This window comes from Amblyraja radiata, chromosome 2 (assembly GCF_010909765.2).
Source record: "Amblyraja radiata isolate CabotCenter1 chromosome 2, sAmbRad1.1.pri, whole genome shotgun sequence".
Taxonomy (NCBI): Eukaryota; Metazoa; Chordata; class Chondrichthyes; order Rajiformes; family Rajidae; genus Amblyraja; species Amblyraja radiata.
The window spans coordinates 118916975-118929787 of NC_045957.1; the positions used below are offsets into that span (position 1 = coordinate 118916975).

Below are 12813 nucleotides of genomic sequence, written 5' to 3' on the forward strand. Positions count from 1 at the left end.
TACAAGCTCCATTCTCTTAGCATATGACAGTCCCGCCATCACGGGAATTAACCTTGTAAACGAAAGCTGCACTCCCTCAATAGCAAGAATGTCCTTCCTCAAATTAGGGGATCAAAACTGCACACAATACTCCAGGTGTGGTCTCACTAGGGCTCTGTACAACTGCAGAAGGACCTCTTTGCTTCTATATTCGATTCCTCTTGTTATAAAGACCAACATGCCATTCTCTTTCTTCACTGCCTGCTGTACCAAGGGTCTCGACCCGAAACGTCACCCATTCCTTCTCTGCAGAGACACACTTTTTCTCAGAGTGGTGAGTCTGTGGAATTCTCTGCCTCACCCGCTAAGTTACTCCAGCATTTTGTGTCTACCTTCGATTTTAACCAGCATCTGCAGTTCTTTCTTACACATTACCTTACGTGAATACTTGATTAGAACAGGTGTCAAGGGTTATGGGGGAGAAGGCAGGAAAATGGCATTAGGAGGCAGGGATCAACCAAGAATGAATGGCGAAGTGGACTCGATGGGCCGAATGGCCTAATCCTATTCCTATAACTTGTGAATCAAGCCCAAACACAAACCAATTAGGAGCAGACGAGGGCATTCGATCCAATTTGAGATTCCAGCTACCAAGACAGATATGCACAGCAATTCGTTCTTCCCCCACACAATTAAAGCATGGAATAATCTTCACCCTACCATAGTTACCCAAACAGACGCAACTAAATTTAAGGTAGCTCTTTCTTTCCAAAAACCCTCTCTGGCTTAAGTCCCCCCTCCACCACCTCCAGTTTAAATTCCATTTGGAATATTTTGGAGGACCAAGAAACCAAGAAACAAGAAAGCAAAACGCAAGTACAATGGGTAGAACGAAGAGAAAATTGCCATAGTGCAGAATATTCCCAGATCTGCTGTTCACATCCTTGCATCCCTGTCGTTAGCACATCTTCCCCAGCCAACAATGGGCCATCATGGACTCCACCCTTCCTGAGGTCATCTGCTGCCGGCCCCGTTTTGTTCTGGCTTTCCCAAGCTTTCAGTCAGGGCGACACGGTGGTGCAGCGGTAGAGTTGCTGCCTCACAGCGCCGGCGACCCGGGCTCGATTCTGATTACGGGTGCTTGTCTGGACAGAGTTTGTACGTTCTCCCCGTCACCTGCTTGGTTTTTCGCCAGGGTCTCCAGTTTCCTCCCACACTCCAAAGACGTGCAGGTTTGTAGGTTAATTGGCTTGGTGTAAATGTAAATTGTCCCTAGTGTGTGCACGGATAGAGTTAGTGTGCGGGGATCGCTGGTCGGAGTGAACTCATTGGGCCGAAGGGCCTGTTTCCGTGCTGTATCTGTCGGTACAGAGTTTGTATGTTCAACCCACCCCACCTGGGTTTTCCCTGGGTGCTCCAGTTTCCTCCCACTCTTCAAAGGTTTGTAGGTTAATTGGCTTTGGTAAAAATTGTAAATTGTTCCTAATATGCATGTGTGCAGGATTGTGCTAATGTACGGGGATCGCTGGTCAGTGTGGACTCAGTGGGCCGAAGGGCCTGTTTCCATGCTGTATCCCTAAACTAAACTAAAGAAGCTAGACACAAAATGCTGGAGTAACTCAGAGAGACAGGCAGCATCTCTGGAGAGAAGGAATGGGTGATGTTTCTGGCCATGAGTCTTCTTTAGACAGTTCCTTCGTAAACTAAAGAAGCGTCACCTATTCCTTTAAGGTAGACAGAATTGCTGGAGGAACTCAGTGGGTGAAGCAGCATCTATCAATATCTATCCATAGATGCTGCCTCACCCGCTGAGTTTCTCCAGCATTTTTATCTACCTTCGATTTTCCAGCATCTGCAGTTCCTTCTTAAACCTATTCCTTTAATCCAGAGATGCTGTCAGACCCGCTGAGTTACTCGAGCAATTTATGTCTGTCTTGGGTATGAACCAGCATCTGCAGATCCTTCCTGCACATTAGTGATCAGGTGACTTGCCTCAAAGAGGGCAGGGCAACCCCCTTGGTCAAAGACACCATATTCAATCATCACCTTGGGTCGTCACTTCCTAAAGAATAAAAGAGACTATTGTGGTGCGTGGGTCTCGAAAGGAGGCACGAAGTCCAGAGTTTCGAGAAGCACCTTTATTATATTCCTCCCGGTTGTAGGGAGGACGAAACTAGCGGAAGATGGCACCCAAACCCCTGCCTTTTAAACCCTCCGGCTAAGGGCCGCCTCCGGACTGCACCACTCCTGTGCCGAGGGGTTCGGCAGTATGATGGCACGACCCTTAGGAGCCACCACAGGACCCCCCCCCCCCCCAGAACCAGAGGCACAATTTCATTGCCAGCAACACACTAAAGGCTTCTTGCAAACTTGCCTATCTGTACAGGAGCATGAGCACTTGAAGATAGCCACCTTTATGTACCACTGCTAGTTACACAACATCTACACCATGTACCACACTAATTACACACCAGAGAATTGTGAACGCAGCCCTGACCATCACACAAACAAACCTCCTTTTCACTGACCCCATTTATACCTCATGCTGCCTCGGCAAGGCCAGCAGTATTATCAAGGACGAGTCGCATGCTGGCCACTCCCTCTTCAACACTCCACAGTCAAAAAGGCCCAACAGAGGATGTACTTCCGTCGGCAGCTGAGGAAACACAATCTGCCACAGGCAATGATGGTCCAATTCTACACGGCCATCGTTGAGTCTGTCCTCACCTTCTCCATCATGGTCTGGTTTGGCTCAGCCACCAAGCACGACATCCGGAGGCTGCAGCGAATCGTCCGATCAGCTGAGAAGGTTGTTGGCTGCAACCTTCCCTCCATTGACTAACTGTACACCGCAAGGGCCAGGAAGCGAGCGGATAAGATCATCTCCGACCCCTCTCACCCTGGCCACAAACTCTTTGAAGCACTTCCCTCTGGAAGGCAACTCTGGACTGTCAAAGCTACCACAGCCAGATATTAAAACAGCTTTGTTCCACGAGTAGTAGCTCAATTCAATAACCAAAAGTCTGTAGCCTCCTTTAGCTCTGGTATTTTATTTCATTCACATGTTTAAACTGTAATGTTTTATTATTAATGTTTAATGTTTTATGTGTCATTCTTAATTGTTACTGTATGTCGTGTTGTTACTTGCGAGCAAATTCCTTATATGTGTACATACTTGGCCAATAAACGTATTCATTCATTCTCCCTCCCATCGGACAAAACGCACACCTCCAGATTCAGGGGCAGTTTCTTCCCAGCTGTTAACGGGCAACTGAACCATCTTACAACAACTTGAGAGCAGTCCTGATCTACCTCATTTGGAGAACCTCGGACTATCTTTGATCAGATTTCACTGGCTTTACCTTGCACTAAACGTTATTTCCTTATCATGTATCTGTACACTGTGCATGGTTTAATTGTAATAATGTATTGTCTTTCTGCTGACTGGTTAGCCCGCAACAAAAGCTTTTCACTGTACCTAGGTGCACGAGACAACAAACTAAACTATTTTGACATTAATTTATTACCTGGACCCAATAGACAATAGGTGCAGGAGTAGGCCATTTGGCCCTTTGAGCCAGCACCGCCATTCAATGTGATCATGGCTGATCATCCCCAATCAGTACCCTATTCCTGCCTTCTTCCCATATCCCCTGACTCCGCTATTTTTAAGAGCCCTATCTATCTCTCTCTCTCTCTCTCTTGAAAGCATCCAGAGAACCTGCCTCCACTGCCCTCTCAGGCAGAGAATTCCACAGACTCACCACTCTCTGTGAGAAAAAGTTTCCTCGTCTCCGTTCTAAATGGCTTACTCCTCATTCTTAAAGGATCCCCTCCCTTTCTAGTCACAATCAAAATCTCGAACTTCATATGCAGGCTGCAACTAATGAAGGTGACAACTCAGACCATTTCAAGGACAAATCCAGAATATACTTTATCAATAATGTCCACGTTACCCAAATTCATCAGAAAAATGAGGATCAATAAATCAGGACGGCAGCTGTATCTCAGGGCCAAGGTAACTCGCTGGGCTCTGGAAACAGTGACAATCAACTGGGGTTTAATCCCCCAACCCCCACTCTTTCCCACCGCCCCTCTACCTCTCTTCCTTACCTGCCGCAGCTCGCTGGACTCCTCGCACTCTCGGTGACTTGGTTTCTCACAGAGGGAAGCAGCTTGTCGCCGGTAATCTGCAAAATCAGGGCAGACAAACAAAAAAATAAATAAATAAACATTGTGTGTCCATTTCCCTCCAGAGATGCTGCCTGTCCCGCTGACAAGTTAATCCTGCACTTTTCGTTTTACCACAACAAATATATATAGGCGTATGTATGTGTATATGTACGTGTATGTGGGTGTGGCACACACACGCACATATAAACATGCACATTCATACACATATATTCATACTGTACACATAGTACACATATACACACACCCATATATACATACACATGCACACCACACATTCATTCACACACACCCATATACACACACACACACACACACACACATTCATGCACACCCACACACACATTCATACACACACACACACATACCCACAGGCACACCCTCACACACACCCACAAATTCATAGACACATAAATATCCACACACACACACACACATTCATACTCACATATTCACACACACATTTTTATACCACACATTCATACAAACATATACACACACAAACCTACAAATATACACATACACAAACATACACGCACACACATGCAACATACATATGCCACACAAACACACTTTCAAACAAGTACACTCAAACACACAAACACACACTCATACAAACACACACATTCATACACACACATTCATACACATACCCACACATACTAATAAACACACACATTCATACACACACACACACTCCCACATTCAAACACACACATTCATACACATACCCACACATACTAATAAACACACACATTCATACACATACCCACACATACTAATAAACACACACATTCATACACATACCCACACATACTAATACACACACATTCATACACACACCCACATTCATACACTCATACACATACATTCACACACCCACATTCATACAACACGCTCACACACACACACACACATTCATACAACACGCTCACACACACACATTCATACACGCCCAAATTCACACACACACAGTACACACATTTATACGCACGCACAAATATTCATACACACACACTGACATACTCACACTGACATCCACACACATATATTTTTCACACACACCCAAGCATATGCATACACCATTTATACACACACACACACACACACATACATAGATATTACATTTACTATGAAAACAGTTGCCCGTTGCCGGGGTTGTTTAGCGGGCCGTGGACGCCACGGCGACTGGCGCTGACAGCTGGACCTGCTCTGCCGGGGTGGAGGGGGTTTGATGCCGGGGTTTGATGCCGGGGTGGAGGGGGTTTGATGCCGGGGTTTGATGCCGGGGTGGAGGGGGTTTGATGCCGGGGTGGAGGGGGGATGGATGGAGGGTGGGCCCCGACACCGACACCAGGCCTAGGCCAAGACCCCGGAGCTCCGAGCGGCCGCGGCCGCAGCGACGACACATCATCATCATCATCATCATCCACTACCCGCCGCCACGGCCACGGAAGGTTCTGGCAAAAGGGGGCCGACGAGGGGCGAGGTGAGAGAGGCGAGGGGAGAGGGGCGAGGGGAGAGGGGCGAGGGGTGAGGTGTAAGGGGTAATGGGGAATGGGAAGGGGGAAGGTGTGAGGGAAGTAAACGAGGGACGACACCTTGTATTTCTCCCCTCATCCCGAGGCCGCCGCCGCTTCCTGCTTCCCTGACGGTCACCATCTTCCTGCGTGAGTGAGTGAGCGAGCGCCGATGTTACCGGCTCCGGGCGGAGCCGCGGCGAGAGGGAGGGAGGGAGGGAGGGAGTCACACACACACACAGAGAAGTGTGGAAACAGGCCCTTCGGCCCAACTGGCCCACACCGACCTACATGCCCCCATCTACACTAGTCCCACCTGCCTGTGTTTGGCCCATATCCCTCCAAACCCGTCCTTTCCATGCACCTGTCTAACTGTTTCTTAAATGTGCCCCAACTACCTCCTCTGGCAGCTGGATGTGCCCCATACACCCACCACCCTCTGTATGAAAAAGTTACCCCTCAGATTCCTATTTAATCTCCCTCTCCCTCTCCCTCTCCCTCTCCCTCTCCCTCTCCCTCTCCCTCTCCCTCTCCCTCTCCCTCTCCCTCTCCCTCTCCCTCTCCCTCTCCCTCTCCCTCTCCCTCTCCCTCTCCCTCTCCTTGAGCCTATGTCCTCTGGTTCTCAATTCCCCCAACTCTGGGCAAGAGACTGTGCATTTAAACTCTCAATTTTCCTCATGATTTGGTCTACTCCTGCACCTAATGTCTATTGTCACCCCTGTGTGTTTACCCGATGTATTCATAGAATCATAGTCATACAGCATGGACACAGCACTTCGGCATAACTTGCCCACACCGTCCAACATGTCCCATCTACACTTGTCCCACTTGCCTATGTGTGGCCCATATGCCTCCAAAACTCTGCTACCCATGTACCTGTCTAAATGTTTCTTAATTGTGCCTCAACTACCTCCTCCGGCAGCTCGTTCCATACACCCGCCACCCTCTGTGTGAAAAAGTTACCCCCCAGGGTCCTATTTAATATTTCCCCCCTCTCCTTAAGCATATGTCCTCTGGTTGTCGATTTCCCCTACCCCAGGTAAACAAGTCTGTGTCGGAAGATATACACAAAATGCTGGAGTAACTCAGCAGGACAGGCAGCATCTCTGGAGAAAAGGAAGGGATGACATTTCGGGTCAAGACCCATCTTCAGACTCTATGCATCTACCCAATCGATTCATAGAGTGATACAGCGTGGAAACAGGCCCTTCGGCCCAACTTGCCCACACCGACCTACATGCCCCATCTGCACTAGTCCCACCTGCCTGCGATTGGCCCATAAACCTGTCCTATCCATGTACCTGTCTAAATGTTTCTTAAATGTTGTAATACTCCCTGCCTCAACTACATACTTTATGTGAAAATGTTGCCCCTCAGGTTCCCATTCATTCTTTACCACTCTCTCACCTTATACCTATGTCCTCTGGTTCTCGATTCCCCTACGCTGGGTAAACATCTCTGTGCATTTACCCGATCTATTCATAATCACACAGGCCCTTCGACCCAACTTGCCCATACTGACCAACATGCCCCATCTACACTAGTCCCACCTGGCTGCGCTTGGACCATATCCCTCTAAACCTGTCCTATTGATTTACCTGTCTAAATGTCTCTTAAACATTGTGATAGTACTTGCCTCAACTATCTCAATAGGCAGCTCATTCCCTCTGTGTGAAAAAGATAACTCTTAAGATCCTGTTAATCTTTCCTCTTTCACCTTAAAACCTATGTCCTTTGGTTCTCGATTTCCCCAACTATGGGCAAGAGACTCTGTGCATCCACCCAGTCTACTCTTCTCATAAGTTCATAAGTGATAGGAGAAGAATTAGGCCATTCGGCCCATTAAGACTACACCATTCAACCATGGCTGATCTCCCTCCTAACTCCATTCACCTGCCTTCTCCCCATAACCCCTAACAACTGTACTAATCAAGAATCTATGCATCTCTACTTTAAAATATCAATTGACGGCCTTCACAGCCTTCTGTGGCAAAGATTCACAGATTCACCACCCTCTGATTAAATAAATTCCTCCTCGTCTCCTCCCTAAAGGAACATCCGTTAATTCTGAGGCTATGACCACTGGTCCTAGACACTCCCACTGGTGGAAACATCCTCTCCACATCCACTCTATCCAACCCTATATTGATTTTATACACCTCTATAAGACCATGCCTCCTGCGTTCCAAGGAATAAACATAGTGGCGGGGCCTGGCCTGGCCTCGTTTGGCTGGGAGGGGGTGCGGGGGACTGGGAACACACCAGGCCCACAGGTCCAGGGACAGTGCTTCACTGCATCAATGTCCCTCTGGGGAAGATCACCACATTATAGCAGGTATTTTTGTGGCCTGTACCAGACTCTCCCACTAGTGGAAACATCCTCTCCACAGACTCTCCCACTAGTGGAAACATCCTCTCCACAACCACTCTATCCAGGGCTTTCACTATTAGGTATGTTTCACTGAGGTCCCCCTTCATCCATCTAAACTCCAGCGAGTACAGGCCCAGTGCCTTCAAACGCTCATCATATGTTAACCCACTCATTCCTGGGAACATTCTCGTGTTTAAACTCAACACAAGGCGAGAGAGAGTTAGATTTAGCTCTTCGGGCTAACGGAATCAAGGGATAGGGGGAAAAGGCAGGAACGGGCTACTGATTCTGGATGATCAGCCATGATCATATCGAATGGCGGTGCTGGCTCGAAGGGCCAAATGGCCTACTCCTGCACCTATTTTCTATGTTTCTAAGGCGCTTGCTTACTTCTGGATCAGCTTAATTTTCTAATGAACTTATACGATTGTTTAGGATTTTAAGATGAACTTTTTAACAATGTAAATTAGTGCATTTACCATTTTCTTATCATCCAACAGTAACATGGTGCAGTGTTTATTAACATCACAAACTGCATTTCCTACAAAAATAAGCATAAAAAGAGGTATTTTTAGGAGGACTGTTTTTTTATTTTTTGGTGTATCGTGCCATATAAAAATGTTGTAACCATGGCAAATGATCCCTCCTCATGCAGATGGTAGAACGTAACCACTCAACCACTATGTAGAACGTAACCACCCAGTATATTTTTAATATTCATTCAATTGTAGCATTTCTAAATTAGAATCTGACCCCTTTTCCATTCATAAAATATTGTAATTATCTAGTTAAGATAAATGTTATAAATGAATTACATTATTTTTCTAGTTTAAAAAAATATTATTTGCATTCTCAAATTGAATAGTAGACAAAATCTCATCCATGGCAATCAAACAATCTAGACAATAGATAATAGACAATAGGTGCAGGAGTAGGCCATTCAGCCCTTCGAGCCAGCACCGCCATTCAACGTGATCATGGTTGATCATCCCCAATCAGTACCCCGTTCCTGCCTACTACTGGTTGATCTCAATTTAAAATGTATCACAGCTGTTAACAAACGGGCACAGCGGTAGAGTTGCTGCCTTACAGCACTTACAGCGCCGGAGACTCAGGTTCGATCCCGACCACGGTTGCTGTCTGTACGAAGTTTGTACGTTCTCCCGGTCTCTTCTGTTTCTCCCACACTCCAAAGACGTACAGGTTTAATTGGCTTGGTATGAATGTAAGATTGTCCCTAGTGTGTGTAGGATAGTGTTAGTGTGCTGACCGGTGCTGACGATAGGCCGAAGGGCCTGTTTCCGCGCTATTTCCCTAAAATATAAAAAAACTAAAACTCGTCTGTTATTGTAATACGTAAAATTTGCTTTATAATCATAAATTCTCAGCATTTCATTATACATATATTTTAAATATTTAATTTTAAATGCAGTAATAAAAGTGAAGGTAGAGATTGGCCCTGAGTTGTGGTAAACATGCTATGTGTAGGAAGGAACTGTAGATGCTGGTTTAAACTGAAGATAGGCACAGAATTTGTAGTATATTATGTAGTGTGTTGCACTATGTGTGATACACTTACTCCATCTTCTCCGTGGATTGTCACCTTGGTGGAGAAGCTTGTGTGGACCTGAGATCCTGAGAGTGATGCCGTCTGGAGCTATGCTCCTGGTAGGGCCACCCATGGCGGTAAGGTCGAGGGGGAGGTCTCTGACAAAGAGCAATCCGACCAAGATCTCAACGGTGGAACAGGCGGAGGACGATGCCTGCCCTTAGTGGAGCGTCACAACGGCTGGGAAGGCGGATGAAGGCTGCAGCAGAAAAGGGTCTCCGGTCGTCTTGGACTCCATGCCACTGGATCCTGACCCAGATCTGTCAAGGACCGTGGGGTGGCTGTCTGTGCACCAGTCTGTGCACCACTCCATATAGGGAATATCATCCTGGAGGCACCCATGGTCAGCCACGACTGAAGGGGCCGAAGAATGTAGTACATTGTATGGCTCAGAGGATAGCACTCTTGACTTGGGTGGCAGAGTGGAGTAGCTGGTAGAACAGCACTAACAGCTCCAGAGACCCGGGTTCGATCCTGACCTCGGTTGCTGTCTGTGTGGAGTTTGCACATTCTCCCTGTGACTGCATGGTCCAGGTTCTCCAGTTTCCTTCCGCATCCCAAAGATATGCGGATTTGTTGGTTAATTGGTCTCTGTAAAATTGCCCCGAATGTGTAGGAAGTGGAACCAAGGAACTGCAGATGCTAGTTTACAAAAAAAGAAGATACAAAGTGCTGGAGTAACTCGGCATGTCAGGCAGCATCTCTGGAGAACATGGATAGTTGAAAGGTGCCAACCGGAAACGTCACCTTAACATGTCCACCAGAGATGCTGCCTGAGTTACTCCAGCGCTTTGTGTCTTTTTTTTGTAAACCAACATCTGCAGTTCTTTGCTTCCACAAATTTCTACTCCAGGTTTGGTTTATATTCTCCCCACATGTTGTAAAGTGTTTGATGATGCACTGTTTCACAGCCCTTGCCTGGTTCTACTCTCATCCATCAGTCTTCTGCTGCTTAAGAAACTCCAATTTAATTTGAACATAGTTAACTTTAGTTTAGAGATACAGCATGGAAACAGGCCCTTTGGTCTACCGAGTCCGTGCCGACAAGCAATCTCCCCGTACACTAGCTCTATCCTACACACTGGGGACAATTTTACAGAAGCCAATTAACCTACAAACCTGCACTTCTTTGTCATCTGGCAGGAACCTGGAGCATCCGGAGAAAGCCCACTTGGTCACAAGGAGAACGTACAAACGCCATACAGACAGCACCTGTAGTCAGAATTGAACCTGGCTCCCCGGTGCTGTGAGGCAGCAACTGTACCGCTGCACCACTGCCGCCAATTCACAGGACCAGACTAAACTAACAGCACATCCAGCTTCGAGTTAAAACCCAGCAAAGACTTGGAATTGTTTCAGAGAGCATATATTTGACTTGTGTAGGAGGGAACTATGGATGACAATAGGTGTAGGAGTAGGCCATTCGGCCCTTCAAGCCAGCACCGCCATTCAATGTGATCATGGCTGATCATCCCCAATCAGTACCCCGTTCCTGCCTTCTCCCCATATCCCCTGACTCCGCTATTTTTAAGAGCCCTATCTAGCTCTCTCTTGAAAGCATCCAGAGAACCTGCCTCCACCGCCCTCTGAGGCAGAGACTCACCACTCTCTGTGAGAAAAAGTGTTTCCTCTTCTCCATTCTAAATGGCTTACTCCTTATTCTTAAACTGTGGCCCCTGGTTCTGGATTCCCCCAACATCGGGAACATGTTTCCTGCCTCGCGAGTGTCCAAGCCTTTTACAATCTTATATGTTTCAATGAGATACCCTCTCATCCTTCTAAACTCCAGAGTGTACAAGCCCTGCTGCTCCATTCTCTCAGCATATGACAGTCCTGCCATCCCGGGAATTAACCTTGTAAACCTACGCTGCACTCCCTCAATAGCAAGAATGTCCTTCCTCAAATTAGGGGACCAAAACTGCACACAATACTCTAGGTGTGTAGTATTAGGGCTCTGTACAACTAACTCTGTAGGGAAGGTACACAAAATTGCTGGGGAAACTCAGCGGGTACAGCAGCATCTATGGAGCGAAGGAAATAGGCGACGTTTCGGGCCGAAACCCTTCTTCAGAACCACCTCCTCCCTAACTCTGTAGGGATGCTGGTTTAAACCGAAGATAGACACAAAAAGCTGGAGTAACTCAGCGGGACAGGCACCATCTCTGGAGAGAAGGAATGTGTGACATTGCAGGTCGAGACCCTTCTTCAGACACTGTCTCAGAAGGGTCTCGACCTGCAACGTCACCCATTCCTTTTCTCCAGAAATGCTGAGCTACTCCAGTTTATATTTGACTTGCTTCACTTGAACACTAGGTGGTATCTTCATCCATTAAAAGGAGCTTTAATGCAAATGGCTAAGAAATTCAGTTGGCATGCAAACTAGAGTTAAAAAAGTTTTGTACAGGAACCAAGGTGATTTTATGCCCATGCTGTAGTTTAGTTTAGAGATACAGCGTGGAAGCGGGTCCAAACCGACCAGCAATCACCAAAAGCTTCTCACCTGACCTCGGTACACGTGACAACAAACTAAACTAAACCTGAAGCTAATTGCATCCTACACACCAGGTACAATTCACAGAAGCCAATTAACCTACAAACCCGTGCTTCTTTATGGAATGTGGGAGAAAGCCAGAGCACTGCGGGCAGCACGGTGGCGCAGCGGTAGAGCTGCTCAGCCCATAGCGCCAGAGACCTGGGTTCGAGCCTGACTAGGGGTGCTGCTGTCTGTATGGAGTTTGTATGTTCTCCCTAGGACCACGTGGGTTTTCTCTGGGTGATCCTGTTTCCTCCCACCGTCCAAAGTGGTTAATTGGCTTCTGTGAAATTGTCCCTATTGTGTAAGATGGAACTAGTGTATGGGGCGATTGCTGGTCGGTGGGCTGAAGGGCCTGATTCCACTCTGTATCTCTAAACTAAAATAAATTGGATTTCCCGATCTTGCGTTTCCTAAACAGACTCTTCTTGAGAGTCTGCAGGAGACTGATGGGTGAGAATAGAACCAACTTTGGTCAAATTGTAAAGTGTCCCTAGTGTGTAAGATATTGATAGTGTACGGGCTGGTCACTGTTTGGCGCGGACTTGGTGGGCCAAAGGGCGTGTTTCCGCGCTGTATCTCTAAACGCTAAAGTCTAAAGCTTTGATAA

General features: G+C 47.1%; 1 protein-coding gene across 4 annotated transcripts in view; it reads right to left on the minus strand.

The window, feature by feature from the left end:
• The window catches only part of atxn1 (ataxin 1), a 222609-nt gene that overhangs the window by 134625 nt on the left and 75171 nt on the right, over positions 1 to 12813 (minus strand). For 2 of the 4 annotated variants that reach the window (XM_033014314.1, XM_033014291.1), the window contains exon 3: positions 4093 to 4169. The gene's annotated coding sequence lies outside the window, so the exon portion shown is untranslated. Of the gene's footprint in view, positions 1 to 4092; positions 4170 to 5771; positions 5911 to 8540; positions 8603 to 12813 lie in introns of those variants that run through there. The other 2 variants (XM_033014306.1, XM_033014297.1) reach the window with 2 other exon arrangements.